Genomic DNA, 21,005 nt, shown 5'->3' with positions numbered 1-21,005 from the left:
TTGTCGTCCAGTTTTAAAAAGCATCGGGTGGGGGGGGGGGGGAGAGACAGGTACGCGGTGCCTTTCGGAGGCTTGCAGAGCAGCTGAGAGGGGTTAAGGATGAGTTGAGAAGGGAAGCTAGCGTGGAGGGATTAAATGTCATCATTTTGGCGTTGGGAAGTTGTTTACCTTGCTCTCTCCGTGTCTCCATGTTGGCAGCCTTCCAGCTCACATGTGATAGTCTTCCCTGTACTGCTGCATCATTAACTAAGTGGCTGAGCTTGCACACCATTGGCTGGGGTGGGCTCTGAGTCTAAACACTCGATCCTATTGGAGGAAGGGGTGATGGCAGGTGAAAACCTCTCCAGGATTGGCCAAGGACAGGGTGTCAAATCTAAATGTCGATTTCACTTGCTTCAAAGTGCTGGGAACTGCTTTGTGACTACAATCTCAGCTGGGTTTTCTTTCTGTTTTTTCAAAGCCAGGCGTTTGGAAAGTTCTCTCTGCCTTTGGCACTACGTCACTTTGCCCAAAGCAAAAGAGAAACGCAGCAAATTCCCTGGCGTGGCCTGCGCAGGTCGTGGTGGGTGCAAATAAATCACCCGGAGTGTGAATGGCGTCGGTGACAGGTGAGTTTCCTTCTGTTGCAAAACAAGCCGCAAAGACGCGTCAGCATTACAGCCCGCAGGGAAGGGGAAAGTCGTGTATTTGTGAGTGTCTCTTCCTTATAAGGGTACACGGTCTTATTGCTGAGCACCGGTACCCTTGCGGCACAGAAGATTTGCTAGCCTGCTCAAGTGTCCCGGGCGGAGGCTGCGCCCGTGAATTGCAATGTATAAATACAGAGCGGGAATAGGAGGGCGACTGCGGCCTCAACTCTGCCGTAGACTACGTCAGAATAAAACTGCAGGGAAGCGAGCGAGGGCTGAATCTGAATTTAAAAAATAAATACAATTCGAGAGTGGGGTTGGAGGGAGGAGTTCAGCACACGGGGCTGGGCTGGGCTGGGCTGGGCAGGGAGCGGGGAGACCGAGGAGGACAAACAGCCCAGATCTGGCGAGGCTTGGAGATGGAGGATGAGCATGAGTCCAGGCCAGACAAGAGGCCATGTTTTTTACCCGTTTCCCTGCCCTCCTTCTTCCCAGAGTGCTCCGCAGGGAAGAGGTTGGGTCCGCCCAGGTGTTTGGCAGATGCTGCTCAGCTCCCCGGCTCGAGAAGTCCCCGGATCGTGCGGTGCCTCGCGCTCTCGCGCAGCAAGGAGCTTTCTGCCCTGAGCCTCCAGTCACGTAGAGGCTCCAGCAAGTTCAAGGATAAGGGGGCGGACGCTGTTCAGGTATTACTCATTTGCCGGGAGCTCGAGAGTCGAGTACGGTCATTTAGCAACAACTGTCATGGTTCTAACCGGAGCGAACGCGGCGTGTTCTCGGCCTGGGTCGCTTTTAATGGCTGTTTGTCTCCGAAAAGCGTATCCCGAGATACGCGTCGTATTCCCGCAGGCACCCAGTGCCAGACCCGATTTCATCAGGCCGTGTAGGGCTGCTCGAAGCCCTGGGGCAGGAAAGCAGAAGGGAGGAAGCCATTTCCCAAAGGGAGATCCAAGGGTGGAGAGCGCGCAGGCGCTCTCCGGAGGGGTAAAAAGCGCCTCCTTGTCCCTCCTCCCATCCTCGCACCTTTTCCTGCCTCCCTCGCCTCCCCTTGCCTGCCGAGCTCCACCGCGCATCGAGAATCCCCCTTGCAGGTGTCACCGACCCTCCTGAGTCACTCGGCCCTCGCCCGTGGAGCTGACTCCCGCAGAGCTTCCGCGCTTCCTGCGGTGCTAGATCCGCAGAGGAGGAGGAACAGCAGCCGCAACGGCAGTCCCTGCAGCGAGGCCGATGGACATACACGCACGCCTGCCGGCGGTGCTGCATAACTGCGCTTACATGCCGATAAGCCAGCAGCAGAGAGACCCGTGCAGAGCCAGCAGCCGGACCGAGAGCCGACGCTCAGGTGCTCGGGAGCGCGGTGAGTTGCATCTCTTCTGTTGAATGCGGTCCATCCAGGTGCCCCTTGCGTTCATCACCTCTCACCGGCAGGGTGGGGGGGCTTTATTCACTTGCCACGCGTTCAGGGCTTGCTGTGGCGGAGGGGATTTGTGGAAGGAGATGGGGCTGGCGAGCCATCAGTGCAGAAAAGAGCAGGCGTCCTTTCCAAGCACCCCGAGCAGACACGGATCAGCACGCTCACGTTGGGTTCCTTGTCGCCTGCTGGCCCCAGAGAGGTTTGCGTCAGTGACCGAGTTCTTTTTTTGTCTGATTTTAACCTCGAATGGTAGCTACGTTCTCCAGCCCTCCCCGCGTGGGAATTCAGTTCTTTGTAAGAAAGAAATCCCAGGATTTGCAAGAGAGAAATCTTGCAGGGTGGCGTGCAAGAGACGTGGTGCTTTGCCGTAGGGGCGATGGGGGAAATGGACTTGTTGGGTTCCTGCGTGTGCTAGGGGCACAAACAACCGATTCACGTGGCCCGGTGGTTAAGATACTGAACAAGAGCCAAGAGGTCTGGATTTTATTCCTTACTCTGCTGCTTACTTGCTTGTGAAGCTTTGGTTACTTGGCTTCATCTTTTGATGGTTCAGCTTTCTCCTCTGTAAAGAGGGTCTTCTTGCACATAGCTGCCTTAGTGCGGCACTAGGAGGCTTATTCATCGCTGGGTTGAGTACTTGAGGCACAACCCACACAGATTTCCTGAGGTGATTTAACTGTGCAAGGACCATGCATGTGGGGAAAAGCAAGTTCAGTCTTTGCACCAGCCGGCGGTACGTGCTTGAGAGCATTACCTTGGTTTTATTCCTTCGCACCGGAGTGGGGCTGTCTGAGCAGAGGCAGCCATGATCTCTCGCTGCGCTCGCTCTGCCAACATCGGCCGTGTTACATCTGTGACGCAGTCCGTTTTGTTGGAGGCTGTTGCCTGGGCTTTGTGGAGTGGGATGGGGAGGGCAGGGGCTGGAATGAGACGCACACTCGACGTCGGTGGTGAAGTTTGCATGTGTGAGCGAAGCAGCAGGGGTATCGGCACCTGCCCGTTTCACCGACCGGGAGCAGAGCAGGGATTCAGACGAACACGACAGCACCCCTAGCCATTTTGTTGCTTGCCGGGGAGAGTCGGAGCCTGCAGCACTGCTGCTGCTGCTAATTTCCATGTCATATAAATACAGTGCTCTGTGTCAGGAGTGTCGCCGATGCTGTGAGGAGGTTACAGGCTTTGAGCAAATGCTTCTCTTTTCTCATTTGGGAAAATCCACTGTTATGGTCAACTCCTCGACAGTTTGTTTCCTTTTCCCACCCCACCAGAAATGGCCTGAAAGCCCATCCAGGGAAGCCAGCCCCTGCCCTGCAATTGTTTTAACCCTGCGCAAGATGTGCTTTTGTCTGGGTGTGGCTGGGGATTGCCAGTCTTCGGTCCCCGTGACGGGGCCGCATGCCGCAGCAGCTAAGCATCAGCTCCAGCAGATGCCTGTGGATGGAGACGCACGCAAAATGCATCTCGTCGCAGCGTTCTTGTACAAAATGGCCGTCGCGAGTTGCCGAGACGCCCTTGTTGCGCGGTCCAGGGTGCTCGTCCTCCCCCCGCCCCCCACATATTTTGCAGGATGGGATAATTGTGTTGCCGTGTGAGAGATTTTTCCTGGCATTAAGAGGTGCCAGTTGGATTTATGCAATGCATGCAGAGGGCTCGTACCTTGGACTGGCTCTGCCCGTCTGTGGCAGGGAGGGATCCTTCTTCACGGGCACAATGTCAGGCTGCCTCCTGCAAGGTCATTCGCCCGCCTCGCCATTGCCCAGCATCAGGTTCTCAAACTCTCGGTTCCAATTTCCCCGTTACGGCCGGCGTTCGGGCCCAGAGCTGGGTGGTGCGGATGCCCTCTGCTCTTGCAATGGGCCAACTCCAGCTTTGGGGGTCTCGATGCCAATCAAATCTCCCATCGCCAAAAATGCAGACCTGAGTTTTTGGGCACGAGCTGCTTTCGGGAGCAAGAAGCCACCCATTTTTTGGACTGTGGGCAGCAGCACGTTCTCAGATGCAGGCATGGAAGTGTTGGGGTGAGGGGGAAGGAGAAGGGAACCAAATCCATCTCTGCGTTGGGTGACCCTTGTCTGTTCTTCGTGCCAGTCCTCCCTGCTTGGCGGCCTTCGTATCCCCTGGGTTGTGCTGCCAGGCGGGGGTGAGTGCTGAATCTGCTCAGAGCTTTTATTTGCCCGACTCTCGCCTGTTTTCAAGGAGCTCTGGTCCTTGTCAATCTAATGTGCACTCTCGTTTTCACATAATTTTTCCAGGGAAAGGAACCTGCCTGCTAATCCTGATGGCAGTGCTGACTCTTCACCCGCGGGGAGGCATATGTGGTAGCTTGTCTGCTAAAAACCAAGCCAACGCAGCATGATTCAGACCATAATTTTTCCGCAGAGGAGACACTGTTTCCTAGTTAAACCCAGACCTTCTTTCCCATGCACCACAAATGGGGCACGTGGTCCTTCCGTGTACAGTCCCTGTCTGTGTATGGGCTGATGAACCGCATTTACTTCAGAGCTGCGATTGAGCCAGGGGCACATGAGACTGACGGCATTTGGAGAGGGAGACAGCACGGCATCCCAGGCTCAGACAAAACACGCAGAAGTCCTGGTATCCTGACGGACTGCCTTCTTGCAGCCTGTCCATTTATACAGCTTGAGGTCGAACTCCCAAATGGCCATGATGGTTTGGGTGAAGGGCAAGAAGATGCTGTGGTCCCAGACACGTGAGTTAGCCCCTTCAGACAACACTGTCAGTTGAAGGAACTAGTGAAAAAGCAGAAGGGAAAACATTTGAAGACGTATTAAAACGCAGACAGCTCATTGTCCTGCGGCATGCGTCAAGGGCAGCTTATATTACAGGAAGCCTCTTGCGGGCATTACAGTGTCTGCCTTCTAGAGCCCTTCTGTGTCAAGTCACTCGCTGGTAACAGCCCATCATCCCTTTACGGACATAGGAGGGGTCTCGACTTCCCTTGGGTAATGTCTAGAGAATGGCAGCGAGGGCAGTGGGAATTTTTGGGGTCCTGCAGTGGCAGAAAGAGTCGCGGCAGCGAACGTGTTAGAACAGCTTGCTAGCCCTGCATTCAGCGCTTCGTCGTAGGAGGGCACATTTTGAAAAAAGCTTGCAAATGCAAAAGGCTTGTTAGGCTTCGTCCAGTTCGGCAGAGGGCGGTTCGTTACAGTCTGTTCCCCAGCGTGTTGTCCAGACTAGTTTTATATGGCTGAAGTACGACGAGTCTTTTATCACCTTTCTTGGGAAGCTTTTTCACAGTCTACTAGAGCCAAATGTTGAGCGCTTCTCCTTAACAGCCAAAATGTCCCTTGGCTTAATTTCATCTCATCCCTGCTAGTTACAGCACCTTGCGTTGCCTTAAAGAAACCCTCTTTCCCTGCTGCCTGTGCCATTCAGAGGACTTGCTTTTCCACCCCAGGGCTCTCAAGCGTAGCACTAAAGCATAGGGCAAACTGCGTAGCAGCACGATCATCCTGATGAGTCACGGCCACATAAGAAAATGGCGCCCCAATAATTAGCACTTCTCATAAGGCTGTTGTGTCAACGCTGCTTCCTCAAGTTCTGCCTGGCTTTGGGGCAGGCAATTCCGAGTCAAAAAGGCGGGGTGATTTTTGCACCGAGTATAATTTACCATACCTAGTGCGGCGGAGTACGCTCAAATTGGCTTGGTTTGCAGAGGTATCATTTATTCTTGCAGGGCCGGTAGGAAGGGTTGTGATGAGCTATATGATCGGTCGTTATTTCATTACCTTGTCTGGTCCAATTTTAAGCATAATGGCGCACGTTAATGCCTGTTGTGTATCCTGTGTGTGAGGGCTGGCAGAGCCGTAGGAGGCTGCAGGAGGATGAGCCACAGGGGTCTGCGGTATGAGCACTTCTTCCAGATTGCCGCAGAAGCCGGGAAGAGCAGGGGCAAGCAGATGTACAACTACACGGCTTCTCCAGACTACCCCGATGGCATTCCCAAACTACCCGTGCGATAGCCGTGTCAACCTCACTGCCAGTCTGCCGTCTGGGAGGGCATAACTCTGCCTGATGCCAAGACGTACGTTCCCAGCCTGGCAGAGGTTTTTTTTTTTTGGTAAGAGGAGAGGGCTCTGCAAGCTCGATGCTCCATGGACCTGCACCTGAATGCGGCACAGATCATTCACAAGCTGCTTTCCTCCTTAGAACGGACTTTGTTTAGCCACCACCGATGTGAACAGGAATCGCCGGCCACATTATTAAATCACTGGGTGCAGCAAGAGTTAATCCTGTAGCAGGTTTCCGTGAGGCAATAGCGCAGAAGGCAAATCGCCATAAAGGGTGACTCCTACATTTGTTCAGCAGCTGGTTTTCAAATACCTCCGCCATTTCAAAATAGCCACTAGGCCCCGCATCCCCGAAAGAATACCTGGCGTGATTCACTTGCATAGGAACTGGTTCTCCCCATGGTTTAGATTACTATTTAAAACCCTGGCCTCTTTTTTTCCCCCCAAAGCAGTGCGCAGTCAGGCCAAACCCTTGTTTGCTACTCAATTTAAAAAATATGCAGCTTGTTGATCTTTCTGCTCTGTTAAATGTTTCCAAGGTAAATATGTGTGGGTGTGCTGGCATCTTGGAGACTAACTTTACATTCTAATAGGAGCTAAAATTGATGGCTGATTTGGAAAAGGAAAGCTGGTTGTCCAGTTGTCGAGTTAGGATGAAACAAGACAAACCTTTTGGAGAGGAGGCCCCACGACCAGTGTTCTGGCTATCTTTTTACTTCTGTGCATAATGTTTGGAGGACCAGAGCCTGTTGTTTCACGGCATTCGCTGTGTCACAGCCATCAGGTGCAAGACACAGGCTCAAAGCCGTCTCTGGGCTGTGTTCTTTGAGGCTGGTGTGCTGCAGTTTTTATTCAGTGCCTAAGAAAGCAAAATTCCTGTTGGAATCCGTCTTGGTGCCAGATGGGAAGACGGCATTGTCACAGCCTGGCCCTGTCCTGGGGTGAAGTGGTGCTGGAGTCTCTGGAGCAGGGTCACTTGTAAAACCACGTCTTGAGGGCCTGCACTTGGCCCTACCACAAACCTTGGGTAGCGTTCACAGGTCTTCTGTGGGCAGCTTCCCAACCTACCATATTTCCTCACATCAGGGATGGGAGAATTAGGGTTTGATCCTCGATTAATTCTGCGCCTGCACGTGGAATGGGGCAAAGGGGAAAGGCTTGATGGGGCTTGTGCGTCTTCCGGTGCATGTCCCAGCAGCTTCAGGACTGCTTTCGCACCAGCTCAGCTGTCCAGGTTCCTGGCCCTGGCAAAAAGAGACTGGCTAAAACACGTGGTTTTCACCAGCCTCCCACCGGCAGCCTTTACAGGGCCAGTCGAGAGCACTTACAAAAGTGGGGAATTCCCCCTAAGCCGGGGGAGAGTCACAGGGGGCCGTCCCTGCCCACTGTCAGGCCCCTTTACACTCTCAGAGAATGTGGAGCAGCTGTGAGGATATGAAGCACTTGGAGGCAAAGCATTTGCTGATACTAGAGATAGCGGAAAATCCCAAGAAACCTTGTAGAAATTCCACAGCTCTCCAGTTTTCCGTTGGAAACTGGTCACAAAAATGCCCTGGGTGATCCCACCAGGTGGTATTCATTTTCCAGAGAGGGGTGCATATGTGTGTGCATCTGTGCCTACATTATAACATCTAGGTCTGCGTTCCCACTGTCCTGGGTGATGGGGTGCACGCACACATCTTTAGGGTGAGTTGTACCACGTGTCATTTTTTGCTTCCTGTTGTAGCATCGTGAACTGGTCTAATTTTTTTAACTTGTTGTCAACATTTCCCCTTCTCAGGGTTACCTGCCTGCCCAAGCAAGCCACAGGCTTTGAAGCAATCGCCACGGCTACCGATGCATCTCGGGAAGGTGAAGCTAGCCGTTGCCAGCCGTGGCGGAAAGCTACTGGTGGGAAGGGAGGCTTGGCGAGGCACAGGAATACTTATCTGCCTCTGACTGTGAGTAGCATCTATGTTTTAATTCTCCTTGAAGCTGTAGACTGCAAATGCTTACCGGCACAGCACAGAATAAGCGATTACATAAATTCAGTTGCAAGTCTGAAAACAAATGAGCCATTTTAATTTTCTGCTGCCTCATTATATTTTTGTAAATGTTAGTCCACTTGGATGTGTCTGCAACCTTCCCCACTCTCCCCTTCTCTCCCCTTTTCTTCTATAACTGTGAGGCTGAGTACAGTCTTGATTAGTACATTAACCGACTGAAGTCGCTGTTTTATGAAGTCATTTTGGCTCTGTTCCTTCTCTATAGCTGTCGCGTGGTTGCTGTCAGAACTGAGAGCATGAACAGTACAAGGCTGATTAACGTGCCCCCTAATCTTCTTTTGTGTGCATGCATGCAGCTTCTATTTTGTTAAAAGGCTTTAGCCAACATTTAATTTAGCAGTTTCCTGCTCATATTTCAGATGCAAGATTTAATGAAGTAACAAAAGGGGGGGATCCAGCAAAGCTATGTCACTTGAGAAGGTGACAGTTCTTGACTGTAACTCATTCTTAGGGAGAGAGCCTCTGCTTTTGATGTGAGCCTTGTAGTGAGGAAAACTGGGCAAAGGTCTGCAGACACTGAACTGCATAAACTTGAAATTAGAACGTGGTTTCAAGTCAGCATGCAAATCTAGGTTATAATTCCTCCTCTACTTCCCTGTTTCTCCTGTTTGAACAGGATTGCCTTGATACCATCTCTTTTTTCTTTCTTCACTTGCTTCTCTTCCCCTCATGTTTCTGGATGCAGTTAAAGGACACAAAGTGGAAAAAAAGCCCCAGGAACGTTCACAATTGTGAGAAGTAAGAAGGGCCAGAGGTAAAACAACTTCACATTTGTGTCCAGTTCCTGGAAAGCCTTGGTGCCCAGGTCTGTGCCTTGAATCATTATTATAGATACGTGCACAACGGGGAGTGTGAAGCACCGCGTTGTAGTGGTGCAAGTGACTGCAAATGTTGCAGGGCAAAGTAAACCAGCCAAACCACCCCCAAAAAACAAAACGCACACGAGCGCGTGCACGCACACACACACACACGCACACACAGAGCCAGTTCAAGCTTCCTGAGCAGGAAGTCTGAGGCTAAATAGACCTGATGATATTTAGAAGTGGTGAGAAAGGTCATTTTATTGTGCGCTGTAAAAACATGCAATTCCGTGTCTTAGTGTTTGCCTCTGGTAATTATGCTGTTCTGTTAATAATTCACTAGAAGCATTATCTAGTTCCCATTTTAGAGCACAAGAGTTAGGGTGTTACCACGAGTTCCTGCTTCCAACAGTGGCTTTCAGCTTACAATTTGGTACATGTTTTTGATTTTTTATCAGAAATTGGTTTCTGAAGTGGTCACTTGACAATCTCAGGGGAATTGGATTAGCCCATTTTAAGAAGAACCTTTTTCTTTCCCCCCCCCACAAAAAACAAAACAAAACAAAACTGTGACAGGGAAAGCCTGTAACAGTGACTGGCCATCTTGACAGAGATGAACAGTCGGAAACAGATACTAGTTCACGCAGAGGGAACGGTTGCTAGGTGTGACGGTTAGTAGCTATGAACTTAATGAGACATGAGTAGCGCTGTGGAGGAGGCGAGCTCACTGGAAGAAGTGAGTAGGAAAAAAAAAGGAGTAATGCCAAGTTTCCAAAGTTTCATGCGACTGTTTCAATTAACCATTTCTCCTGCAGCAAGAAACCACAATCCTGCAGTAGCACAGTGCCATTTCCCTTTCTTTTCAGAGAGTTTTGCTTCTGGTACTTTTTTTTCCTTTTTTGGCCCTTTGCGTCTGCATGAAGGAGCAGAACCGGCATGTGATAGAAAGGGAGCGGGCAAAAGGATCCAGCTTGCTTAGGCCACCCACTTGAACCAGAGCATCTTTCTCCATGCCTCATCCCTTGTCTTGGCCCCTGTGCTGACTGCGGCTGGCAGTGACAGCCAGGTGAAGCACTGTGGTCTGGCGTTTCACAGAACCAAGTGGCCATCCTTTCCCAAAGAGGTTTGAGGTTGGTTGGTGCCCCAAGTTTTTTGGATGCCCAAATTTCAGAAAGCTGAGCTCAGCTTCTCCAAACCCCACCGTATAAAGCGTCCAAAGCCGGGCACCCAAATATAACAAGTGACAACTGCAAATGCGAGCTGCTGGTCCTCACAGCCTATTACCACGAGAAGCCGCACTGGCTTGGATGGTGGGAGACATTGCATACGGTAGGTAGCAAGCTTAAATAGCACAACAGGGCCAGAGCCTGGCTCTCGGTGGCCCATCGGGGTTCCCAGGATGGTCGCGAATGCTCAGCTTGTGGACTCAGCTGCCTCATGCTCTCTCTGTTGGCACAGGGGAGCAGGGGAGGGAGCGAACCGAGATACGTACGCCAGGGACAGGAGTGTGCTGGGGCTGGTACAGACTAGCCCTCAGAAGCAGGCAGCCGAAACGGGCTCCCTGGTGCGACCGCTCCTTTCCATGCCCAGAAACAATCAGGTGCAGGGAAGAATTTGTCTCTTGCTCTGCAAGAATTGAGCTTGGGATATTCAATTCATTTTGCAGAGGCAGCTTCAAATGGAAGCTGCTCTCAGTCACTATTAACCAGGGAGCGGGGGGCTTTCAGCTATGCTCTACTTCCCTGGCACCTCCAGCTTATTAGGATGTTAATGTAAAACTGTTCATGCTGACCAGATGAGGTGCTTCTGAGGCTAGTGGAAAGATCAGGGTGTGATTTAGAGTTGGTTGTGGTGGCATTTGTTTTATTTTCTTAATAAATAGTTGACTGCCAGTCCTTGCTTCACTTGAACATAACTCGAACAGCCTCCTGAAGATCCCTTACAAAACCTGGCAGCAGAATCTGCCGTTCGGGCCAAGCATAACTGAGGTCCACAGTATGAAACCTCAGCTCACTTCAGAACTGTATGGCTTGGACTTGTAGGCAGCATTTGATACTGACCCAGTCTTTTCTTTGGCGCTTTTCTGGATTAGCGGGCAATAATTTTCTGCTAGGTGAGATGCAAATTATTCTTACCACCTAAAGGATTGAAATGGCCGTATGTCAGGCAGCTAATTCTGCTCATGTATATGAATCATCAGGGACATTGCTGACACAAATTTATCATCTGAAAAGCGCTATCCACCGGTGATAGCTACAGTGATGTTTTCAACCTAAAGAGATGCATGAAAAAATCACCAGTTCTCAAACACAGTGTTCTTGGAGTAGGCAAATAGGTCCTTAGCCCGAACAAAAAGCATTTCTGTACCTAACTCCCCCTGATTTAAGGAGGAATGAGACACCTACATACCTTGAAGGTCTGGATGTTATGGCTTATAGTTGCAAAGAAGGTGATAATACGTAAAGCCTATCTCCCAGGACAGCGTGTACTTCTTGTGAGGCTGAAAAGATTGCAAGTCAGGAGACGTGACCCAGACACAAGGCATGAGAAAAACCCTTTTTACATGGCCGCTTTTGTGGCTGTAACAAATGCATTCAAGTAACTGGTACCAGGCATAAGGCTGGAGGAGGGTTTCCTGCTGGTTGTGATATTTTCCCCAAAGAAGCAGCTTCTGGGTATTTTTTTTATTTTTAAAGAAAGAAAAAAAGACAGGCAGACCTGAGGATGTGTAATTTTTTAGATTTGCATTTCAGATTCACTTGCCATTCAGACCAAGACACAGACCTATCACTTCCTCCTTTGTTCTGGCTCCCCTGGAAAGTCCTTCTAACATTGTGCTGTGATTTGCCATGACTTTGTGCTCTGCGATATTAAGATGGAAATTCATGCTCTGGAACCTGAAGCGCAATTGAGAAGCCAACCCCCGCAGTGGGAAAGGTGAGGTCTGCTTCTGAGCGTGAGTTATGGCCACACAGATCATCCAGTGTGGGGCACAGTGAGGCAGGGCTCCCTGTGCATGCTTTTCTCCCGTGGTAAGCAGAAGCAAAGTGAGGCTGCCTTGCCCTCGGTGAAGGAAGGGGTAAACCAGCATAGTTTTGCTTCCACTTACTGCAGGGTGAAGAGCATTCACACAGGAAGTTAGTGTGGAGCATAGCCCCACCCCACTTTTACTTGGTGAAAAACTTGCTGCGTCCACACCCTCACTTTAATCCTGACTATACACCAGCGAGAGATGACAGCTTAGCTCAGATCAACTGAATGTGGAATCTGTACTACAGCTATAGAAGGAAAAGGATGGATGGGTACAGACAGGTCTGCTGCACAGAGCTGGACCTGGCTTCTGCCAATCCAGGGGAGCTAGTTATTATTTATCCTTCCCCATTTTTATTGTGGCAGCTTTGCACAGTGGGCACGGCCCCAAAGAACAGTTGGCAGAACATGCTGAGGGATGAGGATGATGAAGCCTTACACAGAAGTTGCGTGCATCAGAGTGCGACGACACAACTCCAACCGAAGCTGAATTCAGATTTCAGAGTTTGTGCAAGGAAGGGTGAGTGTCTACATCGCCAGTGAACAGCTGAAAGACTCACTGGGTCACTGCAGTGGAAACCACTGCTAGGGCAATTATTTATTTCACATCGCCTTGCTATAAGCAGAGTACTGAGCTGGCACCAAGGACCACATTTGCATGTTGAGAGGCACTGTGGCGATGTCACACTTTCATTTCCCTTCCTTGCAAACACAAGCTTGCTGGTGCAGAATTGCTTCCATGGTTTTACCTCTTACCCTTTTCTGCTTGGCTCTGGGAGCTGAATTTAAATACAGCAGTGTCACCTCTATGACACGTGGCCTTCTGGTTGTTTTGAAGCTTGCTACTTTCTTTGGAAACCAGGGTTTACAGACAATTTGCTATTATAGTCACTGCAACTGTGTGTGGTGCTTGGCAAAGCTCTAGCACAGGAAACATAAAGCTGATAGCTAGGAGCTCTGAACTCAAGGACAAGCCATAAGCAGTTCACTATAATGACACCACAGGTGCTTCCTTTTGGCTCTTCCCACCACCCCGGTGTCAGCCAGATCACTCGTACAGGCTGCCCAGCCTTGCCGCTGCTCCGGAGGGATCACAAGAAACTGGGTGGGGGTAATGTTAGGGGAGTAATGCCTCCAATATGCTCAAGGGAGAAGAGGATGTTTTTTGGCTGGGTAGTTTCAATGTGCTTGCACTATAATGGCCTGATTGGAGTTGGGATGATTCTCCTGGGTGACTCATTCTGCATTGCACTGCTCTTTTCTATCAAGCAGGGATGCGGCAAAGATCCTGGCGTTCCAGCTGAGAGTTAAAGGTGAGTAGTCTCACCTCGCTCCCATTTCAGAGTGCCAACTTGGATCTTTGCCTTAAGCCACTCTCCGGCAAGCAATCTCAACTGAAACATCCCACGGAGTGCATTTCCTTCCTGCACTACAGAAGGCTCTTTCAGTAATACACATGAGGGTAGCGTAGGGGAAAGTCATTCATATGGGCTACCTCCATCTTTCTTGCTCAGCACCTGGGGGCCACTCTAAGAAACACTGCACAGTCGTGCAGCGTAGGGGCACTGAAAGGTTCTGCGTGATTGCTGTGGCTTTTCTGACGTTCTAAGGTTAAATGCCATTTGTAATGTCTGCCACTAGTAAACAATTCTGTAGTGTGACGAGGCAGGTGGTTCATGATGCCAAAAATATAACTAATGTTCCGGTCAAGTAACCAAAGCCTGGCCAAGACACTTATGTGTTCCAGATGTTGGAACAAATCCAGTTTCTGAAGTTAGCCTACCACGTGTGTATGCGAGAGCCATGTTTTCAAACACTACTGCCTAAGTACAACTGGAAGATATGCCCATTAGCCTTCGGAAAAGTCAATGGCTGCAGTGGGAAATGTGTTAAAGGTTTTGGGTGTTGTTTTGCAGTTTTTGGAAAACTGCCTCTCTTCAGATACTACACAATTATTTCACTTCCCAAAACAGGTCTTAACCCTTGCCCATGTGCATCGTGGAAAGTGCATGTGGCTGTCTTGATAACCTGCATTCAACCCTACGTGGCCTATCCAGTCAGTCTCCGGATGAGTGAGCAGGAATAACTGGTATCAGCTTTTGGGATGAATGCAAGTGAAGACCACGGTGGAGAGTGGGGAATGAAGAGTTTCCCTACAGCTGCTCTTTAGACAGTCAGGGCACGTTCTGAGGTAAGCCAACCACACAGAAAGCCAAGTCCTCCCACAGGTCTGTTTTCATTTCTAAATGAGACGTGAGAATCAAAATATTTGCTGAAAAGTGAAAGAAAAATGTAGTTCTGACACTAGCCTAAGGACTTCCTTCCTCCTTTCAGGGACCACCTACAATATAGTATGGATTATTTCCTTACGATGGTGGGAAATTGGCTGTGAACGCATAGAGTTGTGTGTGCTGTGTCTGGCTCTCTCAAAAATGTTCCATGATAACAATCTGCAAAAAGGTTTGGCTAACTATGGCTGAGCTCACCGTGAAACCATAGTACATCCGTGTAGCTCTATTACCCACAACCTGAGCAAACAGTCTCTTAGGCAAACATTACTCAAGCTGTTGCCTGGGAGTTCTTCTTTCCTCCAGATAGATTATCATTCAGAGTGATTTAGATGGGCAGGAATGGGGAGAATGCACTAACACTTCCATGTCACCAGCAAAGGGTCCCAAGCTGCTGAGTCACTGAAGTGTGGTCACTTCCAGGATGGAAGGCAGCAAATAACTGGCCCCTGACAGGACAGGAAGTTCTGGACAAGGACAACAGAGTAAATCCCTCCTGTCACCAAAAATGGAGTGGGATTTTTGGCTTTTGGGAAGAGCTCAGTTTTTCATCTTCCATGCAACATTGCTCCTCTTCTCACTGATGCTGCTGGGCTTAATGTTCAGCCTCCTGCTCAGATCCTAAGCCATCCCCTCAGGTTATAGATGTGGAAGCAAGGTCTGATCTAAGAATGCATTCACACTTGGAAGGCAGGAAGATGAACCGGCTTATATGGTGTTTTCTCTCTCCTCCATCAGTGTGTTAGTTGTAGGGAAAGCATCTGGATTCCAATCCCGCTGCCACACTTGTAATGTGGCTGGTGTGACACACTGTATGCCTGCAACAGATCGTGTGCATTATTGAGTCTGCCTTTGGGAGACAATCACAATCACAATCTCTGATCAGTAGGCCGCATAAAGCAATAGTGGAGGAAGGAAGAGAAGACCTGAATAGTGGTTAGAAGATTCTGCTGTTCCGTGAGCTTGCTTTGCCAGAGGCGGCAATTGCTGTTGCCTGCTCTATATATGTTTCCAGGCTGATTTCCTGCCTCCCCTGTAGGATGGGCTTCTGTAGGCCCTCACTGTTCCAGGTGCTCCAAAAGCAGGTGTGTCACTTCACTTAAAAGTGGCTGCAGTCAAAGGCTTTGAAAGCAGAAGCAGGAAGACCTCTCTCAATGTCGTGCTTTCTAATGTTGTGCATTTAACTGAAATGACTGTTCACCGAAGCGAGCATATTTCTGGTCTGGAGAGAGGAGACCTCGCTGGCGGGCGGGTATTCAGGCAGGTCAGACCCTCAGCACCAACACGGTCTGAACAAAAGGGGCTGAGAGCAGCCGAGACTCGAGGCTGCGTGGGTGTGTGTACATGCGGCCATACCTGCCTCCTGGGGCGGGAGCGGACGGTGCAGTCACGGACGCGGGGCGATGCTTCCTCGTGCCTCTGAGTAAGCAGAATTTGGCTCTGGCCATCCTCAAGTTTCAGCCTGAGGAAACAAAATGGCTGTCTGTTCCTCTGAATGCCTTCGGATAATACATCTTGTCATCTGTAGTGCATGAATCACAAGCGCTTCCTCCTAATTAACACAATCAGGGGGTTTTCAGAGAACAATACTGGGATTTTTTTCTCCCTTATTCCAACACTCTGTTTTGTGTTGGTTCTTGTCTTCAGATGGACTTTGGCCATTAATTCTTTTCATCACAACAGATTATGGGAAGAACGCACTTTCGGTGCTGTGAAGTAATGCTGGGTTTCACATATTCCTTGTTGAACTTACAAGTGTTCGGGGGGGTGGAAATCTTGCAGATGCCGCTGGCCGCAGCTCACGAGTGAATCCCTGCGTGGTCTGGCGGTTCACTCAGGGTTTCTGGGTGCATCACTGACTTAGTATGTAACCTTGAGAACTTCACTATGCTTCAGTGGTAAGATGAATAATATGTACCTGCATAGTATAGGGGTTGCTAGATCCCATTGACATTTCTGGCATGGCTGAAAGATGAAAACAAGCCAAATGTTATTGGCTTTACAACCAGCTTGCTGGTATTTCTCTGTTTGCAGCATAAAACTTTGGAACAAAGCAACTGCTCAGTTCCAGGCTTTCAGGGAGTATCTTTGGAGACAGAACCCTATGGATTTTGGTGAATGCTGGAAACCAGGAGGATGGTTCAGGGGATTTGGCACTTCTGTCAGATGCTGTTTTCTGTAGTTCCAGTGACCCACTCAAGCATAGATTTAATAGATTTTAGGGTCAGAAGGGACCTATTAGATGATTGAGCATGAGCATGCCTACTTCTCACTAGAGCTCCACCGTGCCAGTACAGTTAAAAATGCTGACAGCCAGAATGAGAAAGGAAAGGAGGAAAAAAAAAGGAATGGTGAGGTGCATGGGAAGACATGGCGGAGGGCTAAGGGGAGGATGTACAGAGCCGCTGGCAGGGCACGGGAGAGAACAGGGCCGTGGCAAGGGGGAGGGAGCAGACATGGCATGAAGGAGTGAAGGATTATTGCAAGTCTTTGGGAAGGAAGTAGATGTAGAGCCTAAAGGAGAGATGCAAGGAGTCTGCAGAAGCATGTGGCCCCTCTAGCTGTAACAGATGATTGCTGCATTTCTGCTGCCTCTCTCGAGCCTGCTTTCAGATGCTCCCTTCCAACTGTACCAGATTGCTGATGGAATATGCAGATGTGAATGCATCCTTTCTGATGGGGATGCCCCGTAAAGTGATACTGCTCTGCGCTCTTTCATCCCAGAATCGAAACGCGCTTTATGAAGTGGGGCAGCTGTAGCTTCAAAATGTACTGCGTGACCTTAGGTGAGGCACTCACAGGATCCAGGTCTTTGAACACCCACTTTCCTGCTTCCCTTACGAGGCACTGCCTCTTACTGTTATGCTGTTTCCACTGTAGATCTGGCAGGGCATTCAGTTAGACTAATCCATCTGAGGCAGGAATTGCTTTTGATGCTCAAGTGACATGAAGCCACTGCCCAGTGCTGCCCGAGCAGCTTTTAAGGGAAGCACGGCTAATTCAAGTGTGTCTGTGAGCTGCTGTGTCCCATTTATCCTGTAGACTCCCTAAAATTTTGCAAAGCTTTTTGCCTACTCATCTGCAACATATGTATACATATGTTGCATTTGAAACTGGTTAGCTGCAGGCAGCGCTAAATGATTCCGTATTAATTGCCCAGATATGAAAACCGGCATCACACAGCTGGGTGTTTATTTAGTACATTAAGAAGAGTGTTGTTGGTTTGTTCTTGTTTTTAATTTAAACCCTTACTTTCTCAGAAGTAGGACTGGCTGAAATGCACTTAAGTTCAGTATTTTAGTATTGTGACACTACTCGAGTCAATGGGACTGCCTGCTCTTCCCTGTTAACCGTCTTCTTTAGTTTTGCTCTCTGGCTAAGTCTGCCGTTGCCTCTTCCATGCTGGGTATTTTAGTTGATGCAGAATGCCACGCAACTTGACACCAAAGGGAATAGGTGACTTGGTTGCCGATTCATTACACCGCAGTCTGCAGCATGACTCTGTTTCAATTCATTACACCTTGACAGGTACTTGAGGCTCTTTTTGCATCTGATGGATGCTTGCAGCCAACATTAAATGGTCTGGTTTCTTAATGGGCAGGTGTCTACATAACACAAATCACCAAACTAACCGTTTGTCTTCAGCCTCTGCTGAGACTGAATTAGCCCTTTTCTCTCAGGGAGATGGGTTGGAAGCTTTGATTCCAAGTTATTTCTTTCCAGCATTGCTGCAGAAGGTTAAGCCTAGTAACACTTGCGCCTGCATTTCCTACTTCTGGGTCATATGCTCTAACCACCAAGCCAAAAGCTAGAAAGGTTTAAGAACATCTTTCTTTTCTGTTAACCTTCTCAACTTCTAGCTTGCTGCTTTCCTAGCAAAGCACCCTAGCCCCTAGGCCACAAGGTAAGACTTAGTGAGCATGCCATCCCTGGTGAAGCTGGCCCAATGGACAGCCAAGAGAAAGACTTGTGAAGCCAGAAGCACTGCAGCCTTGAGGGAGTATAACATCTGTTCCACTAAGCCATCTGGAAAAGACAGGGGGTCTTGGTGTTGACCCCATTGTGGCTTCCAAGTGCTTATGTATTTTGCATTTAATTGTCACTGCCAAAGCAAAGAGACAGTGAGCTAGAGTGCATGGAGGTAGGCAGCAACAAATTAAATTCAGCTTTACAGAGGCTAGAACTCATGACCCTTAAAATTTTTACATACTTTTGAGGAAACAGTGCAACCCACTGAGCTACTGCAGCTCGTTTGTTAAGTGTTTGGTCCCATGTATTATCTTTTCTCCTGCTAGCCCTAGGGCTCAGCTTCAAGAAGAGGAATGTAGCCTAAAGCTGAGAGGAGGAGACTTAGAATTTTAGGACTATGAGTTCAACTCCTGTGTGGGGATTCAGAGCGAAAAGGTGCACGGGCCCTGGTCATCCTCTTGCTCCTCGATTGCGTAACTACAGCCTCGGTGGTGCTATGGGCTGTTCCATGCAGAGCAGGCTCTAAGACTGACATATCTCTGAACGCTACTTGCACAGCTGAGCATGCTCTCAGTGTAGAAGTTACTAACTCAACAGGCAGTGCTGGCTTTGGTCCCAAGACCTGAGGGCTGCTTTGGGAAAATGTACATTGGAAGCTGCTTCTATATTGTCATAGGGGTACAGAGGAGCTGTGCCAGGCTCTCTCTTGGCTAATGGGGACACTTCTTATATTCATACTGACAAAGCAATAGTCATCTACCTCACCTGGCAAGTCAGGCTTGCTGTCTCTGCCCCGATTCTGCCTCCAAAAGGCACCTTAAGCCAGAGGTCTCTGAAGCACCCACTCTTGCATGCTGGCTGGCATCCACGCCATCTCATGCAGCCACAGCTATTTTGAAGCATTTTAGCCAGGGGTGGCAGTGCAGGGGGGGTGTGTGTGTGTGTACACACACAAGTCCGTATATATACATACGGACATATAGACATACATATACGTGTGTATACGCAACACACACACACACACACATAAATATAATATAATATAATATAATATAATATAATATAATATAATATAATGTTTAGTCTGTCTGTGTGTCAGAGCAATCATGTCAGAGAAGAATTCAACAAAGAAAAGTCCCTTCTAAGCCAGGAAACCCCTGAGCCAGGCAGAGAGCTGACAATTTGCAGCATCTTCTCTTTGAATGTCACTCAGGGGTGGGGACGCACAGGAAACCGGGCTAAGGAATTGAATCCAACCTTATATGCCTTTCCTTTTTAGGACCGGTCTCTGTGTGAGCCTCTGGTGGATGGGGAACTTCAGGATTAACAGAGACATGCTGAAAGGTACCGGCCCTGCTTCCATGTGTGTGCGTGTGCATGTGTGTGCGGTAGCTAGATCCCAGGATTCGTGGAGACTGCGTGGACATGGAGGTATTGATCGTTGAGACTTCGCTGTGTTCTACATAGGCACAGCTGACAGGAACAGCACATGCTTGCCCTCGCCCCTGACGGTGCATGATGGAAGTGGCCAGTATCAAAGACTTCCAGTGGAAAACCCTGGCACCTCTCCCCAGCCGCAGAGTCTACTGCTCCTTGGTGGAAGAGGGAGGTCAGGTCTTTGCCATCGAGGGCTGCGATGACAATGGTGTCCCCATGGACTGCTTCGAGGTGTGCTCCCCAGAAGCTGACCAGTGGAACTCCCTCCCTCCCATGCCCACGGCCCGGGCTGGGGCAGCCGTGGCCACCCTGGGCAAGCGGATCATGGTGATCGGAGGGGTTGGAGTGAATCAGATGCCCCTGAAGATCATGGAGATGTACAACATCGACGAGGGCAAGTGGAAGAAGAGGAACTCCCTGAGGGAAGCAGCGATGGGCGTCTCGGTGACCGCGAAAGGCAAGGAGAATTTGTTTGCTACTGTGGCTGGCGGGGAGGTGTGGGGAGCATGGCAGAGAGGAGTGGGCTGGGCAGAAGGGCTCCAGGGGCAAGGGGGGACTTTGAGATGGGATAGGAGAAGGAGCCCCTTTCCCTGGGAACATGAACTGGGCCTTGTCTAAGGCTGGAGGAGTTGAATCAATGGGTTGCCTTCCCTTCTGCGACATCCCTTGTGCAGGGAGGAGGGACCAGCACCCTCACAGCCCTGATCCCGAAGGAGACCCCTGACTGAAGCCACTGGGTACAGATAAACCCTGCGGCTCTCCCACTCCCCAGCTCTCTCGGTGGATAGCGACCTCTGTTGCCCCCGTGATTATTTTTTATTCTGCTAGGCTCTAGCTTCACACAGGAGTCCAGACTTCCCCAGGGTTTGGGTTCAGGCCCATTTCTACTTCCAGCTTTCTGTACTTCAGGGAAGGAAGCTAAGAGGGGTTCAGGGGCCAGCTCTGCTTCTGGGTACAACAGGGTCAATCTGGAGTGACTTCACTTGGTTTGCCCACGGCAGGATTGGCTCCCTGGGTTTGTTCTGCTTACATTTATTTCTGAGGCCCATTAACCCAGTTTGCAGAGGTGCTGACTGCTCAAGACGTCATGGACATCTGTGGGAGCAAGGAGCAAGCAGCGCTTCTGCAAACCGGGCTGGGCTGGCTCCTCACCCCATGCTGGCCCTGGGGCTGTGTGCATGGGGTGGAGGGTGCTGTGTGCCCGGGCAGCCCGTGGGGTGCGGGCGAGCGGGGCCCAGGGCACTCCCAGGACAGCTGGGCACTGCGTGCTGCTGCGTGGGGCTGAGCCTCTGTTTTCCAGCACCCTGAGCTGGGCCAGCTCTGTGGGCAGCACCACAGCCTCCAGTGTGGCCTCGGTGTAGCTGG

General features: G+C 50.0%; 1 protein-coding gene and 1 long non-coding RNA gene across 7 annotated transcripts in view; one reads left to right on the top strand and one right to left on the bottom strand.

Annotated features, from left to right (window-relative positions):
- Positions 1 to 21,005, bottom strand: part of LOC109286242 (membrane cofactor protein-like) — a 62,351-nt gene that overhangs the window by 4,121 nt on the left and 37,225 nt on the right. The window lies entirely within an intron of this gene.
- Positions 36 to 20,096, top strand: LOC106738004 (uncharacterized). 6 transcript variants are annotated; one of them, XR_009456729.1, is made up of 9 exons: positions 36 to 608; positions 1,125 to 1,312; positions 1,718 to 1,983; positions 7,852 to 8,011; positions 11,657 to 11,853; positions 12,313 to 12,466; positions 13,219 to 13,259; positions 13,920 to 14,137; positions 19,483 to 20,096. It is a non-coding gene; the product is annotated as an uncharacterized LOC106738004 (long non-coding RNA). The 6 variants fall into 6 exon arrangements; XR_009456731.1 differs by having other exon boundaries at positions 1,125 to 1,983; positions 19,483 to 19,547; positions 19,671 to 20,096; XR_009456733.1 differs by having other exon boundaries at positions 1,125 to 1,983; positions 11,670 to 11,853.

The sequence above is a fragment of the Alligator mississippiensis genome, chromosome 14 (genome assembly GCF_030867095.1).
Source record: "Alligator mississippiensis isolate rAllMis1 chromosome 14, rAllMis1, whole genome shotgun sequence".
In the NCBI taxonomy this organism is placed as follows: Eukaryota; Metazoa; Chordata; order Crocodylia; family Alligatoridae; genus Alligator; species Alligator mississippiensis.
The sequence above is the reverse complement of the archived record's forward strand: the minus strand, read 5'-3'. Positions and strand labels throughout refer to the sequence as shown.